Below are 18,380 nucleotides of genomic sequence, written 5' to 3' on the forward strand. Positions count from 1 at the left end.
TGCAAAACGAGTCTGTCCATAGGGCAATGATCAATTGCGTTCTACCAGAGGCAATTAATTTGACTGTGCCTGTGTGTATTTGCATCCTCATCAGTATTCTACAACTAATAAGGTAGTGAAATAAAACAAAGGCAATAAAAGGTGGAGATAATTTGGAAAAACACTTGGTAATTTCTTTGACCATTTTAAGGTCTTTCAAACTTAAACAAATAGTAATTTAAAGGAAAATGAATGGGGGAAAAAATGATGCCTTTTCTAACTTCAACACATTTAAAAATACCTAGAAATACACAATAATAAATATGCAGGTCATATATTATGGGGATTTCAAACCTTACTGATGGAAATGGAACATGTGATTACATGAAGATATATACCATATTACTGGAAATAAAGACAAAATTGTATAAAGTCATTATACTTTACAAACTAATTTTGTTTTAATGTGATTTTTATTTGTACAAAATATTTCTTTTAGTCAGCAATAAGAAACTAAGTTTTAATTGTAAAAATAAAGAGGTAAAAATACTGGAAATATTTGTCAAGAAAAACTGAGGGGAAATTGCACCATCCAATGACACAAATGGCACTGTCTATAGTGATTGAAGTAGCGTGGCACTGTTGGAAAAATAAAACAGATTACTGGAAAAAATACCAAGTCTAGAACTAAATAAATATTTAACACAAAAGTTGACATTAGAGCAATTGTTAAAGGTTATTGTATTAAATTAAAAATTCAAGGATAATTGATTAATTACTTAGGGAAACAAGTTAGATTCTGAGGAGTTCAGCTTCCTGCCAGAAACCTATGTGTGATCTTTAGGGACAAACCAGAGGCAGTTACAAAGGCTATCCCTGGTCGGCCTCCTGGGGAAAAGCTGTTCTCCCCACACAAAAGTGCAATGCAATGGCTGAAGGGAGGTGCAGGCAAAGACTCAAATGTCTCTGGCTGGCCATGCATAGGTAGAACTGCTTCCATAGCCCAGGTGCTGTCATTCAGAGCCTCTTTTGGAGGGGCCTTTGGCGGAGGCCTTTTTTCCTTTTTCTTTCTTTTTTTTAATTTAATTTATTGATTTTGTAAAGGGATGAAGGGAGAGAGATAGAGAGTTAGAAACATCGATGAGAGAGAGTCATCGATCAGCTGCCTCTTGCACATCCCCTACTGGGGATATGCCCGCAACCAAGGTACATGCCCTTGACGGGAATCAAACCCGGGACCCTTCAGTCCCCAAGCCTCCCCAAGCCAACGCTCTATCCATTGAGCCAAACCGGTCTCTGCGGAGGCCTTCTTTTTCCATTGGGGAAAATAAACAGTGAGGGAACCAGCACTTTCCCTTATATATAAAAATCGTTTGTAATCAATAGGAGAACACACACAGTAATTAATAAAATATTACTAATAAATGTAAGGGCAAAACATGGGCCATGATAAAATACAAAATATACATGGACAAAAAACATATAAAAATGCTTATTGTTCCACTGAATGTACAAAATACAAATTTTTAAAATAGTGAACGTCACCGAAACCCGTTTGGCTAAGTGGATAGGGCATTGGCCTGGGGACTGAAAGGCCCCAGGTTCAATCCTGGTCAAGGGCATGTACCTTGGTTGCGGGCACATCCCCAGTAGGGAGTGTGCAAGAGGCAGCTGGTTGATGATTCTCTCTCATCAATGTTCTTAACTCTCTATCCTTCTCTCTTCCTCTCTGTAAAAAATCAATAAAATATGTTTAATAAATAAATAAAATAATGAATGTCATTCCCACAGATCAAATTGTAAAGTTTCTTAAAAACTAATATCCCCTGTCCTGGATGGTGCTTCTCAATGGTTAGAGCATCAGTCTGCACACTGAATGGTCATAGTTCAATTCCAGATCCTCCTTGGGGTGCATGCCAGAGGCAGCCAATCCATGCATCTCTCACATATCAAAGCTTTTCTCTCTCTCTCCCTCTCTCTCTTCCTCCTTTTCAACCTCTGAAAATCAATGGGAAAGAATATTCTCAGGTGAGGATTTAAAATTCAAAACAAAAAACTACTATCCACTGTTCATGATGTTAGAGGAAGTATACACTCTCGGTAAGCAATTAACATGAAAGTATTAAGTGGACAAACTATAGTGATAATTTTATCCAAATGTAAAATATGCATCCCTTCATTTTAATCCAAGAATTCAAAATCTAGATTAATCCTGTCCTAGAGATCTAGTAATATCTACAAAAAAATTATATCTAAGCCTGACACCATAATGTTAAATTTATAATGGCAAATATTTAAGCAACCAAAATATTCAATGATTTGATCAAATCCATGATGAAATATCATGCATTTATATAAAATATTGCTATAAAACAACATTTAATGGCACAAAAATTAATAATCATACTGTTCAGTGTAAACCAAAATTGCAATAGCAGCACTCTTTAGGTTGCTCTCTCTTGATCTAGTTATATTTAGTAATATTAGTTATACCTCTGTTTCTTTCTCTTTTTTTAAAATATATTTTATTGATTTTTTACAGAGAGGAAGGGGGAGAGATAGAGAGTCAGAAACATCGATGAGAGAAGAGTCATTGATCAGCTGCCTCTTGCACACCCCCTACCGGGGATGTGCCCGCAACCAAGGTACATGCCCTTGACCAGAATCAAACCCGGGTCCTATCAGTCCCCAAGCCGACAGACACTCTATCCATTGAGCCAAACCAGTTTCGGCACCTCTGATTCTATGGGTATATCTCTAGGAAGACCCAGAAAATGGAGGCCACCCAGTGTCCCTGTCCACATCACAAATCTAAACCTGAGTCAGCCTGAGCTTAGGGGAAACACCTGTCAAGGACACTTAACATATACCAATCACAATCCTCCAACTCAGCTTTAGATGACTTACATTACCCAGCAAATAGGATCCACTAGCATTATAAGAAAGTCTCTGACCTCCCAGCCTGTTTCCTCCTTACCTCTTCTAATGTCCTCAAAACTCACTCTTGTCCCAAATCCCTCAGGAAGGGCACTTCACTGCTTGTGAGGCATGGCAGTCCCAAAATCCATGGATTATTTTCTCTTGAAAAAGGATATTGACCTTGAAACAGGAATTTTGGGGGGTGAAAAAGACAGGTTTTAGGCAACTGTAGAAATTGAAAAGACCATGGAAGAAACACAGGGCTGCAGGGCAGCAGAAGGTGTATTTCCATAGAATAGGGGAGCTGGAAAGCTGCAACAGGTACATTTCCATAGAATGAGGGAGCTGGGACCAGCAAAAGGTCTATATTTACAAAGTAAAGGGAAGGAAGACCTTCAACCAGGAGGAGGAGAAGAAAGCCCAAAGGGAATAGGAAAACAATAGGAAGTAGCAGGGGAACCTCACATGTCCCATGAGAAGTTCTATTTTTAGGCTCAGGAGTTACTATAGTAACCAGTCTAAGGGAATAGTGATCAATCAGAAGGGATATCAAGGCACCAGGATCTGTAGCCTTTATAAACCATGGAAAAGGGAACTCAATGGGACTCTTTCCTCTCCCCTCATGGGAGTCTGTGCTGTGAGATTCTTTCCTCTTCTTCACATGGAAGGCTGTACTTGTTCTTCAATAAAATTTCCACTTTCTGTCCATGGATTCATTGACTCTCAGGGACAAAGAGCCCAGGAACCATCCTGCCTTGGGGAACACTGCATGTTCCAGTCCAAAAATCCCTCTTCACCACGCTATAAATATTTGCTTTAATCACTTCCTTCTCAATTTAAAATTTCTTCAGATATTTCAAATATTCTCAGTATCTCCCCCCTCCAAAAAAAAAAAATCAAAAGATAAAAACACATGTCCTATAGTAAACTTAAGTGTCTTTTAGAGGCCCTCCTCTAACCTGCCTGATTAGGTCAGATAACAGTGCTTGCTTCCACAAAAATGTGTAGGTTAAAAATAAATCTTTGCTTCTAAGGTCAGTTTCTCTGCTTAGTATCTCAGCATTTACAGAACTATAATAAGGTGATATGAAACACTAATTTGGAAGAGAGTGCTCCTTAAGCACAGTTCAGTTTGCCCTGAGAAAATTCTCTGTCAATCATCCTAAACTATGCTTGCTCTTAGCTCAAATACTCCTTGACTGATCCATGCATGGATGAGTGGAGAACTACCAAAGATCTTGGCTTGATAAAAACTATCAAGGTCCAAAACTTGTAAAGGTCAAAATTAACAAGATAGGAAGAGCCATTACATTTTAATCCCTTTAAGAAAAGACCGCTTCTTGCTGGGAAACACCATAGCACCATAAATTGTACTGAAAGCTCTTTGTTTGCATCCAGGTAATTGGAGCCATGTTGTAGAAACAAATAAATCATTACTGCTCAGGGATTTCACACAATGAAAGCGAGTTGGCAAATTTGTTATTCCTGAGAGTGGGGGAAGTGCAGATTAACCATTCTGAACCTACTTTTCATGCATTTGGGAAGGTACAAAAGAATAAGTGGATAGTAGATTTGAGTGCCAGTTTTTTTAAGTTTAGAGAAATTGCACACAAGTACATGGTGAGGGTAGAAAGATCCCTGTGAATGAAATTCTCTGAAAGGTATTTAGAGGATTCTTTAAATCCACAGTGCTGATTTAGAGTGGAGATGACAGTATGAACTCATGTTTACTAGTAACTCAATACATAATATATACTAATTAGTGGCCTGATGCATAAAATTTGTGCACTGGAGTGGGGACGTCCCTTAGCCCAGTCTACATCCTCTGCAATCTGGGACCCCTCGTGGGATTTCCGGCTGTCAGTTTAGGCCTGATTCCTGGGACATGTGAGTGATTGGGCCTAAACCAGCATTTAGACATCCCTCTCCCAATCTGGGACTGCTGGCTTCCAACCACTCACCTGACTGCCTGATTGCCCCTAACCACTTCTGCCTGCCGGCCTGATTGAGGCCTAACTGCTCCCCTACTGGCCTGATTACCCCCAACTGCCCTCCCATGCTAGCCTGGTCCCCACTAATTGCCCTCCCTCCACTGCTAGCCTGATCGCTCCCAACTGCCTTCCCTTGCTGGCCTAATTGCCCACAACTGCCCTCCCCTGTCGGCCATCTTGTGGCAGCCATCTTGTGACCACATGGGGGTGGCCATCTTGTTCAAGGACGTAATGGTCAATTTGCATATTACCTCATTATTTTGTTGTTGTTTCTACTTCACTATTATATAGGATAATACAGCTTTTGATACAGATATAATTATGGGAATATGTTTCGAATGGATTAGTACTGTGGACAAAAGGGGCCACATGCCTACCTGACAAGCTCAGGGAAGGCCTACGTGGTGGTCTTACAAATTCAGAGACCTAAAGTAGCAAAAGTAACCACAAAAATGGTCTGAAATTAAACTTTAACTAAAAGTAGTTATGGTGGATAGTTACATTTTAGGCAGGTATCTTCACTGACAAGGTCAACCTTTATTTGAACTGAGCTTATCTGTCTTTTTGCATCTATGATAACATATCCTTGAAATGTCTGGGTTAATTGTAACTTCCCTTTTTCTGGACCCCTTGGGGCACAACTTAATGATATATTTGTTGTGGAGTTGTCATTATTCCTGGTAGTTATGGCCTATTGCATTGCTCTCTAAGTTAGGAAATACTGAACCATTGCCCATGGGAAAAATACTAGTACACAGTTAAGTTCCTGTGAGCTTCTGATCACATTTTTGTCAATCATTCAATGCATAACCTTGTTCAATGTGTGTTTTTGTTTAAAGATACTTTCATATATATTGCTGACTCATTAGCAGTGAACTTACAGCCAACAGCACTATGTTTTTAAAAAATATTTTATTGATTTTTTTTTTTACAGAGAGGAAGAGAGAGGGATAGAGAGTTAGAAACATCAATGAGAGAGAGAGACATCGATCAGCTGCCTCTTGTAGACCCCCTACTGGGGATGTGCCTGCAACCAAGGTACATGCCCTTGACCAGAATCAAACCTGGAACCTTTCAGTCTGCAGGCCGATGCTCTATCCACTGAGCCAAACCAGTTTTGGCAGCACTATGTTTAAATGTCACTTATCTAACATACGTTAGGCTGTAAGGAACATCCCAGCCTTCTTGAGCTTAGAAACACCAGGCAGTACTATTGCACAACACTTCGGAGTCATCCAAAACCACCAAAAAAGTACAGAAATGCAAAACATGTGGCACTAAATAGACCATAAAAAAAGATATCTCTTTACAGTTTGAGATCTGAAAGGAGAAAGCAGAGAGCCACTTTATTCAACTTCAGGTGGGAACACACCTGATGGTTGACTCAGATTTCTCACAGCCCTGCTCATGTCTGTGAATGACTCTCAAATCACTGCATGGTACAATCAGTTCTGCTCTGAGATGACATATGTATTGCTTGGGATTTATAAATTATTTTTCTCTATCTTTATTGTTGAAAGTATTACAGATGTCCCCCTTTTTCCCCGTTGATCCCCCCTCCACCCCACACCAACCTCTCCCAGGCCTTCACCACACTATTGTCTGTGTGCACATGGACACAGACAATAATGTGGTCACATACATTTTCGGTTAGCTCGCAGATGAATTCACAAGTGTGGAATCTGTGAAAAATGATATCTGGGTATGTAACTAGGATGCTGAGAGCTTTCCTGAATTAATCTGGAGGCTCAACCAGAGTTACTACCTGGTTTAATCTCATGCAGTTCCCCCAAGTCCAGCTGTAAGGACAGGTGGATTTATCTTAGTTGTGTTTCAGGTACCACCTCTGTGTAGTCAGGAGCAACCTTAAGTAGCTCTTCTGGGGTCAGGCTGGTGGAAAAAAGAGGGCAAATGAGCTAAGTAGTATCTTTATCTCTGAAAGAGAATGGGGTTTTGATGGGTGTGTGTGTATGTGTGTGTGTGGAGGTGAAGTGGTGGAAGAGAATAGTTTTATATAATGAGGATTGTTATATAATACCATTATGTAGATTGCTACAGAGAAAATTATGATCAGTGTGCTAAATATCTCTCCCTTGCTCCCTCATTTCCTTTCTTCCTTCTTCTTTTTTCTTGGATGTTTTATGTATTCTGACCACTCTTATTGTCCACTATAAGGTGGCAATCGGATATCTGTAGCTAACTTGGATCACTGTCTTTTGAGACATTTAGTTGTTAGTAATCTACATAATGTCACCTCCATTGAGGACAAAGGATATTCACGGTACAATCAGTTCTGCTCTGAGATGACATATGTATTGCTAAAAATCTTCACATTATGCAAATGATCACAATAAAAGCCACAGGGCTTTATGAGAATTATGGGACTAGAGCACAACACTCAAACCTTTAGTCAGTGACACATTAGAGAAAAAGATGGGAGCCTGTTTAAAACAGTAGCATAGTTTTACACATGTAAAATGGTTTAAAAATACATAACTAGTACAATAAATATGATAATTTTCTTTGGGGGGTAAAAAAGAGCCTTAAATTATCTTGTGCAACTGGACATCCAAAGGATGACAGCTTTTGTTACTGGAGAGTGATAAAAGAGGTCTAACTGAAATCAGATGGAAAGTCCTACACGATGTGTGCATGGATGTGGCCCATGACCCAGCCAATGAGCTGTGTGAAGTGAATTTTGTGTATTCTTGCATGGCTTAGTTCAAGTAGGTCCTCTTTTGTGCATTTACCTGGTATTTTTATGGGTGAAATCACACATAAGCAAATGCCAATCTGGTTTGTCCTCAAAATGTGTTTTAATATATCCATCATGTTGGAACATAGTCAGGTTTTCTACCCAGGTATTATAACAGAACTGGCCTCAACATTAGTGGACTGAAGTGGGATTAAATTTTGGTTCAGGCTAAACTTTTAGATTCTGTCAGAAATATTCACTGGTACTAGCTGTGTTAGTTGAATCTTGTTTTAGGTCCATCTTTTCATCTCCTGAATTTTCACTTCAAAAATATTTGTGCCATTGATGTGCATATCTACTCAAGTACTCTGCTGTTTTCTTTCTGTTTCTACTGTCTGTTATAGTCTCAAAAAATATGTGACTACACCACAGGGGTACAAATCAGTGACCCACTTAAGTATAGTAGGCACTGCTCTGTCTTTATCTAAGTAATTCACCCAACCTGTATAATTACACCGAATCTGCTGGCAAGGTTTTTCCTAATATAGCATCAGTGGGTTGTGAGGACCTGAAGTTTGGCCCAGGCTCAGCATATTTATCAACATTGTGATTTCCTGGATGTATGCCCACACAACAATATCAAAACATCAAGAAGCGGAAATGTGTGCTTATTATTACAGTAAAATAAGGAATATTTATTCAAAGGAAGAGTTTCTTTTTGGAATTAAACTTTTATCTAAAATGCCTTTCCTTCCCCTTGACCTAATTTTACCCATTTTTCAAGGCTTCATTTTCCTCAAATAATTCTTGATATTCCCACCCTTAACATTTTCACATATCCCACCCTACCCAAAAGATTTAGGTTCATTTCTTCATCTATGAGCCCTTCACAGCCCTGGCCTCTTCATGGGCCAATCTTTTTCTTAGTGGTTTGTAGAGATCTCCACAAATGGCATACCTGCCGATAGCAACACATCTACCTTAGTTAGAATCTTTTCTCTCCAGTACCCCATAGTTGATCAGCTTCTTTCTATGACCTAATTTTGAAATAAATTATTCTTTAATTGTTTACCTTTAATATTATGTTCTCCTCAACTTATTTGTTGGCTACAAAATATATCTACAAAAGTCGATTCATTTACTATACCCAGTCAGCATTATAAAGAATCTTAAAAGTCAGTCCTTCTAAATGTTTGTTAAACTGATATATTAATATGTTTGTTAATGGAGAACTCACTATTGAGGAAGCTCATTCAGTATTTAGAGAACTCTTCAATAAGGTCTTTCTTAATATGGCACTGAACTATATATGAAGAGTATTCAACAATGTCAATTTCATTCCTCACAGTCCCTAGAAAATTTAAATTTTTGCCTCTAAGAAAGTCTCTAAAATATATTAAGAAAGTTTATGTTTTCAATCAATGCAAAATTCTTTGTTCTTCAGGTTCATGTTTAATTTCCCAAGGCAATTCTCAGAAAACAGACAAGAATCCTTTTGGTGATGATTTATTTTTGTTTTGAAGTTTTTCTTTTTCTTTTTTAGACCGCAGCTTCGAGAATTTTAATTGAATGTTGTTTTCAGTTTTGTTTGGATCTTTCACAATACTTATCACAATGTGAATCAGTAAATAGGTAATTAAAATATTAATTAGTTGTAGTAGATTTTCTATATGATGGATTTTAGAATTGTCTTCACAAGTCACTTTACTTTCCTAACAGAAGTATTTAAGGATGAGTTAAAAAAATATTATACGATTTTTGGGAACCTTTCATTCCTTGCATTTAGATAATTCTGCATATACTGCATATTATAATCAACATTCCTTACAAAAATTTTTTCATATTTTTATTTGACTAACAAATGTCTAAACTCAAATGCTTGTTGCATGTTATAATTGGTAAAAACCAATGCCTCTTTAAGTTTTATCAGTTAGTTATACGGACTATGAAGTTCTCCCAATTGGTTTTGCTTCATGAAGAGAAGCTATAGACACAAATACCCAAATGGAGTCCCAGGTCAGATTTTCTAGACTCCATGACAACCTGGAATGTAGCTCAGTTCAATGAACAATCAACAAGTCCCCACCAAGTCAACTGTTATATCTAACAACCTTTCCTGCTTTGTTATTAAGTCATTTACCCCTCTAAAGCAACTCAGAAAACCAAAGTACTTAAGTTGCTCTGGTTGATATTTCATGCTTGTTTTCATACTGCATGTATTATTGTCGAGGAAGGAGGCATTCTTCAGGCATGATCTGCACAGTCTTGAGAAAACAAAAACACACTAAAAAATAAAATGTATATAGGAGTGGTACACCAGTTTCTTAGAGTGAAAAGATAAAGTGAGAAGTCAGTAACATTAAAAAGATTGGGGAGGAATATAAAATATTCAATTTTTTTAAATAGAAAAATGTGAGTAGGCAGCACAGAACAATGTTTGCTTAAATCTCTATTCACCCAGAAAAGAATTAAGCTCCCCCCTTTTTTGGGGGGGGAGGGGGGTGTCTAAAAATATGCTATGCTATAAAATGGATGACCACCATAAAAAGCAAAAATTTCCTCAAATTTATCAATAGTATCCATGAAGTAGTTTCCCTTACAAAATCTTATACTTCTCTCTTATGAGGGGAACCATGATCATACATATTGAGTGGTCCCTGATAACATGTGTATGACTGAGTTCTGGTGGTTGATTGGCTGAGTCATCTGTTTTTTATTATTCAGCAGGTTAGCTCAGGGTTATTCACATCATCTTCGCCATTGAATTCACAAGGTCAAGTGTGGCAGGATGGGGGCGTTGGTGGGGTGGAGAAAAACTCCACTTCTTGGTGGAAGTAGAGAATTTGTAATGGTTTTTGCAATCCACAATATTCAATTTATAGAAGAAACTTTCCTTTTTTCCATAAAGCAAAATATATATACATATATATATATATATATATATATATATATATATATATCAAGTCATCTTTATTTTTAAAATATTTCTAGGTTTTGTGATGTCCCTTTTTCATTTATTATATTGATTATTTCACTCTCCTCTGTTAATCGGTCTCCCTGGTGTGTTATTAATTTTATGTCTTTTCTGAGAACGCATATTTATTAAATATGTTTGAATTTATCAATTATTTTCTATATTTCTTTGCACTTTATAAATTTCACCTACTTTTGGGGGATTTCGTTTTCTGAGTTTTTTCCTAATTAATATGAATACTTAGCTTATGCTATATTATGCCATTGTAAGGAAAATCTCTAAATTTGAGTTGCTTAAAACAGTTATATTCCTCACTATTATGTATGCCCATCATGGTTCAGTTGGGGCTTTCCTCTTCAGAAATCATTACTCACACTCTGTGTCCTCAGTATTCTGAACCTCATATCAATATTATAAATTCTAACTTTCCTTTATATTATAATTTTCTTTTTTACTGAGATCAGACCCTCAATCAAAATCTGTGAATGCTAAATAGTAAAATGTAAACATTAGGAAGGATTCAGGATACAGAGCTCAGACATTTCCTTATATACTCACAAATAATTGTCTTTTGACAATTATGGTTTGTGCAAGTTTTAATTTTTGAATTTAGTTTTATAGAGAATTGTAGATGTCAGATATAATAATAAGCTCTTTGTCTTCTGATTTTTTAATGTATGCAAGAGCTCTAGCAGACTCTCTAGAAAATGTTCTATATAATTTACTGGAACAGTATTATAAAAATGGTAAAACACACAGACAGCGTTTTTTCAGAACCCCTTTCTGACTCCCTAGGGCACATTTTCAGTCTTGTGAGCCTGACAACTCCTCTGTGAGGGAATTCTATTTTATAGAATCTTAGGTACAAACAAAATGCCTGAAGGGCCATGGCCTCTATAAGAGTAATTTGAAGGTTGTAAATTAGTTTTAACAAAGTGTACAGATGACTGAATCCAGTATTCTCCACATATTTCAAAATTAATGCTTTGAGCTTTCTTTTAAGCTTAGATAAAGCTGGATAGGAATTGGGTTTTATTCCATGCAGGACATCACCATAATAATTATTTCTGTTCCAACTTGTCTGAATGGAACAATTGAAGGTGAGGGGTGGGTCCCAGTCCATTAGACAGTTAAAAGTTCTTGCTGAGGCACAGGATTCATCTCTGAGCAAATCCCACTGTGAATACTGCTCTGTTTATCAAGTAGCCACTCTGTCTCACTGCTTCCTTAATACATTTTATTTCACTTTAAACTCTTTGCTGGTTCGTTTTTGAATTCTTCCCTGTGTGAAGCCAAAAGCCCACAATGGGTCATGGACCTTCAGATCCCTGGAACCCCCAGAATGCCTGCACCACTTTGGAGTGCTGCAATAACTGATATGTAAAATGATGCATCAAGCACAGAGTAGATACTCAACAAATGTTTGTCTCCTGCCCCCTTTTATTCTTTTACTTAGGTCATTTATCACACTTCCTTTCCATCCTCATCTTTTTTTATTTTCTTGGTTTAAATAAGATTGCAACTATCAATGTAGATGTGTTTCAGCCCTTAGACTGTAAACTACAAGGTAGATGACTGTTTATCTTTGCATTATTAGATAGTTTATACCTTGTCACACAAAAGATACGGAAAGTACTTGTAGAATAAAAAATATGAACTCTCAACTTTTCTATAAAGTTTCCCTTGAACAGTCTACCTCCTACAGTATGTATTTTCTCTAAAATAAAATTAAAAACCACCAAAAACTTTGCTATCTATACCATCATTTCAGCAATTATTAAAATTTACTATATGTAATCTAGTTTCCTTTTGTTAAAGCTCCTAAAGTTGATTGTAAAATATTTTTGAAATGGCCAGATTATGTGATTATGTAATTTCTTTAGGCCAAACTTTGCCTTAAAACTGTTTTTGATTTTTTTTTTTAGAGATAGAGGAAAAGAAAAGGAAAAAGAAAGAGGGACATCAATGAGAGAGACTTGACTGGGAATTGAACCAGTGACCTCTCAGTGCATGGGACAACGCTCAACCAACTGATGCACACTTGCCAGGGCAAAACATGAAATATTTTGACTCAGTATAAAGAAGTATATCTTTAAGAGAAAAATGAAAGATCAATGAGATAATTCAACTCTTAAGGGTTAAAATAATCTAGTCTGTCTCCTATGGTTTGAAAACTTGCAGTTCTAATATTAGAAATATTAGACATGATTAGTTTGGAGTATGTTAGTCTCATTCATTGCAATTAAAAATAACTTTATTGCACTATGATTGAAATATGGCCTCGGAATTTTAATAGAAAACCAGTTGAAAAATGATTGTTCTTTAATTGGAATTGTTTATATTCACAGTCCATCTTTTAAAACTATTTCAGGATACAAACAAATGAAATCAAGGAACTCACTTACTGATGATGGAAACTAGAGTTTAGGTGTTGAGCGCACAAAGCAATATACAGATGATATATTGTACACTTAAAACTTATATAATGTATTAACCAATGTTAATGTTTCTAACATTACATAATGTTATTAACCAATTTCACCCCAATAAATTTATGCAAGAAAATAATCTCATTTTTCCATGAAAAAAAAAAAGGCATTTCTAAATGCTAAACAAAAAAAAACCTAAATGTATAACTGTGCTGGAGAAGGTGAGTTACTTTTTTTTAGATGAAAACACTATTTAGGAGAAATATAAAGCCTTCTAGAAGGAAAATAATATATTTATATTAAAATGCATCCCTAGAGCAAATGTTAATCTATGCACTAACCAAACAGGCTTGCAACTTTGATTAATTCACTGAAAAGCTGTTTTCATCAGGGAGTGTGCAGAAAGCCAAGTTCTTGCCATTTGTCCAATTCATTGCATCTAACTATGTTTCCAACTAGGTCTTACATTTCTAAGTAACACTGCACTTATAATTTCTCTGGGGTCATTCCTCCATTATCTAGTTAATCACATTGTCAGGAAGCTGTTAAAATTTTTGTAGAAGTTTTCCATTTGCTAATTTTATTTTTACAATATCATTTTACTGAGTTAAAAAGCTCTATTCCCCTTTGACTTTTCAGTCTTTCAGTGTTAATAGGTCTGATCCTCTAAGGCTGAACACATCTATAAAACTAAGTTTCATTTCTTTTCTTTCCAATTCACACTTTAAATTCCCATAAAAATAAATTTTTATTTTATTTTACTACATAGTCTGAAATAAGTGACCCAGGTTATCTTGCAAGGAGAAAGTAAATTGTCTTTTCATAAAATTATTCATGATCACAGTTCATAATTTAGATAGTTGCTTTGTTTACTGCAGTAAATTTGCTGTGGTTGGATATTCATTATAATGTAAAATACACTGATACACAGGAAAAAATAATTAGCATATACTAAAATAAATATGTACTTCAGGATACATGAGCAAAGAAATTATTAAAAACTAAAGAAAGGGATCCTCGTTGAAACATTTAGCTACTAGTTTTGACTAATTTGGCTTTTACTGATTTCAATTTATAAATATAAATTTATATTATTTCAACTTATAAATATACATTGAAATCAATAGAAACCAATCCACTTTAATTTCAATGAAAGGTATTAAACATAGAGATTAGTAGAAGAAACCTCTTATTTAGAATCAAGATAGGTATATGTTTTCTTTTTATTATATTTACATATTTTGATGGCTATTATGGGGAAGAAAGAAAATTCTCTCTACCTTTTTAAGTTCTAGCTATTCTAATCAAATCAATATGAAATAAATTAATAATGAAAGATATTTAAATTTAATAACATATGTGCATATGGGATCCCCACATACATGAGAGAGTCAGAGACCTCACATATTATAATATATATGAGAGGTGCAGAGACAGAAAGGTAAAATTTGGTGTACATACATTCTGAGCCAGGGAAATTGGGTCTTCCTGGAAGCAAAGTCATTTGCAAAACAATAAGAACAGAAGCCAGTAATTAGAAATTTGCCCTGGTCTATGGATAGTTTATTAAAAAACTATTTCTGGAACAACTTTTATTATGAGTAAGACTCCAAGTCCCTAATGCCTTCCACTCAAAATTATCCATGTGTCCAAGCAGCATGTGTTGGGAACCCTATTCTGAACCCTGTCAGCTTAATTGCCATATTGAATTTTTTTCTATAATCTCTAATCTTTTTCACCAACATGTATTTGCACTAATATTAAGGTTAGATTTTCTCTGAATTTTGGATGATATTAAAGTATAAATCAACTCTTCTCTTGCATTTAAATATGGACTCCCCCCCTGGTCACCCCTCCCCCCAGCATAAGCTGTAGGAAAGCCAGCATCTTCTGTAAGAATTCATAATGATAATGTAGCAGTAAGTCTATATTTGTACCAGGCTTTTAAGTTCTGGTAAAGGGATTTAAAATTGGGAGGTTATTTGAATATTACAATGATCTATTGGATTTGTATTATAATCTCTATGGATAAATATGAAAACTGAGATATACAGAGGTTCAGTGGTTTTGCTCATGAACATATAAATATTCAGTAGTAGGTGGAACTGGAATCAAATTCAGGGATCCTCAGTCTTAGCTTAGGGCTTTTTCAATTATATAATGTCATCTCAACTCATTAAATTGAATTAGTATTAAAAATAAACATAATATTTTTATATACTGTTTGATGTGAGGACTGAGATAGAGAATGAAAATACATTCACATTCCTTATTTTGAGACCTCTGAATTTTCTGTAACAGATATAAAACTTAGAAGTAAGTATTTTTTTATTTAAAAAGAGTTTACCAAGATATTCTGTATAATAAAAGGGTAATACGCAAATTGATCAAATGGCAGAACAACCTGTCACATGACACACACTGACCACCAGGGGGAGACACTCAATGCAGCAGCTTCCCCCTGATGGTCAGTGTGCTCCCACAGGCTAGTGAGAAGCCCTGAGCCAGGCTCATGGCTGGCGAGTGCAGCAGTAGTGGTGGGATCCTCTCCCACCTCCGTGGAGGCGCTTATTAGGATGTCAGACATCTCCAAGCGCTCCCAGACTATGAGAGGGTGCAGGCCAGGCTGAGGGACCCCTGGCCCCTAAGTGCATGAGTTTTGTGCACCAGGCCTCTAGTCTATAATAATAAAAGGGTAATATGCTAATTAGACTGGACGGATGAGACCAGGGCTGAAGGAAGCCTGGGTCTTGGGTGCCTGCCAATGACTGGAGGGAAGCCCAGGTCCCAAGTGCCAGAAGAAAGCCGGTGCTGGCAGCTGGGGGAAGGATGGTCTACTCTTGCATGAATTGTGTGCACCAGGCCTCTAGTAATTTATATAAAATGCATCTCTATTTAATGTATATTTTGATGAGTTTTGAGAAATGTATACAGCTAGGTAGTTTCCAGCATTATCAAGACATAGAACATTTTCATCACTCAAAAAACTTCCTGGTGATGCTTCCCAGTCAAGCTTGTCTCCCCATCCTCAGCTCCAGACAATCATTGATCTGCTTTCTGTCCCTGAAGATTGAAATTGTCTTTTCATCATTTTATATAAATTACTCAGGCATTTTCTCTTCTGTGTCTAACTTATTTCTCTCAATGTAATGTTTATGAGAACATCCATGTGGAGTTGTATTGTAGCTAATTCCTTTATGTTGTTGATTAGCCCACAGTTGTATGATATATCAATGTGTTTATTCAGTTGCCTATTGTTGCTATTTGGATTGTTCCCAAATTTTGGCTATGGGAAATAAAAAACTATAAACATTTCTGTACACAACTCCGTGTGGGCATACGGTATGTTTCATTTCTGTTGGGCAGATATCTAGGAATGGAATTGCTGAGTCATCTGGTAGCTGTATTTAAACTTATAAGAAACAGTTAAATGGCTTTTTAAAGTTGTTATTTTACATTCTCCCTAACCAATTGTCAGCATTGGTATTGTCAATTTTAAAATTTAGCTCTTCTACAGAGTTTGTAGTGGTATCAAATTATAGTTTAGATTACATTTCTGTTCATGGATAGTATTAAACCAACCTTTTATTTCTACTTTAAAACTAATTTAGTTATGCTGTTTCATATTTGCTAATATTTTGTTTAACAATTGATATGTTCATGAGAATAATAATTTCAAGTTTCATTACCTGAAGTTTACTTTTTGGCTTTTGATATCAGGGAAATGTTGACCTCTGTTTTCTGAAAAAGTTGTATAGAAATAATATTATTTCTTTGTTTAGCAATTTATAGAATTTAATTGAATGTATGTGGATTGTGTGTTCCTTGTCATAAGATTTCTAAACTAAATATTCAGTTGTGTTTATATGTAAGACTTGCCATTCTTTTTTTCTTTATTTTCCTGAAGAAGCTTCATTTTGAGTTTGATTTTGAAATATGTATATGTGGATGTAGAATTTGAGGCTATAATCATATTTTAAGCACTTCCAAGATGCTATTCTACTAAATTTTGATTTGTATAATTTTTGATGGGCAATATGTAGTTATTTTTACCTTTGCTTTTCTTATGTAATTTGTTCCCTCCCCACCACCACACACTACTAAGATTTTTTTTTTTTATAACGGTTCTTTGTAATTCTATTTTGATGTACTGGTGTTTTATTTTTGTAGTTTTGCATCCTGCTAACTCAGTGATTGGCAAACTCATTAGTCAACAGAACCAAATATCAACAGTACAATGATTGGAATTTCTTTTGAGAGCCAAATTTTTTAAACTTAAACTTCTTCTAACACCACTTCTTCAAAATAGACTCACCCAGGCCATGGTATTTTGTGGAAGAGCCACACTCAGGGGGTCAAAGAGCCATATGTGGCTCGTAAGCTCGGTGGTAGGTAATGAAGTAGCATTGTAGTTTCATTCAACTTTGAGAACATTTTATCCTCTTTTTCTTCAATTCTTTTTCATTTGTTTCCCCTAATACCATTGCTTTTAGAACTCATGTTCGTCAACACTGGTTTGGCTCAGTGGATAGAGTGTTGGCCTGAAGACTGAAAGGTCCCAGGTTTGATTCAAGGGCATGTACCTTGGTTGCAGGCACAACCCCATTAGGGGGTGTGCAGGAGGCAGCTGATCAATGTCTCTCTTTCATCGATGTTTCTAGCTCTCTGTCCTTCTCCCTTCCTCTCTGAAAAAAATCAATAAAATATATATTTTTTTAAAAAGACAAATTTGTGCACTGGGCCTCTAGTGTTTTATAATTAATGTAGACATGATAATACTTAACACTATTTGATATTTAAGAATTAACTGTTGTCAAAGAATCTCAATGTGCAAAATTTTATAATAATGATTGGAGAACAAAATAATTGGAGAAGAGCCATAAAATATAGATGAATTCTCATAGTATTATAAACTATTGGTTTCATATATATGCAAATATTACGAGATGCTTTAAAATGTGAAATCATCAACATGACACACATAGAGTCCCAAATATTTCTTTCAGTCTTTCATAAACCTCTATTTTTATGTGTATGAAAATATTAGGCTATACTCTAGACATGACACACCCCAAAGACCCATTGCTTACTGCAGTTATTCTAGGACCAGTAGCCAAGAATAATCCTTTGTCTCAGAGCAATGTTAACCTTGAACACATCGATCAAAGCCCTTTTTCAATAATGCAGCCATCTCAAACGTACTTCAATATGTATTGAAATATACTGGCCCTTTATTTTGTCATATTCCAATACTCTTACTGGTGAAGGAGATCTGATAATTGTGCTTTATAGTTTGAAAACTGTCCATATCCCAAAACAAGTACTGGATATGTGAATACCAAATATTTATTTCATGATTTGGATATCTTCCTCGTTATTCATTACTAAAGTCT

The sequence above is a fragment of the Pipistrellus kuhlii genome, unplaced genomic scaffold (assembly GCF_014108245.1).
Source record: "Pipistrellus kuhlii isolate mPipKuh1 unplaced genomic scaffold, mPipKuh1.p scaffold_m20_p_5, whole genome shotgun sequence".
NCBI classification, from domain to species: domain Eukaryota; kingdom Metazoa; phylum Chordata; class Mammalia; order Chiroptera; family Vespertilionidae; genus Pipistrellus; species Pipistrellus kuhlii.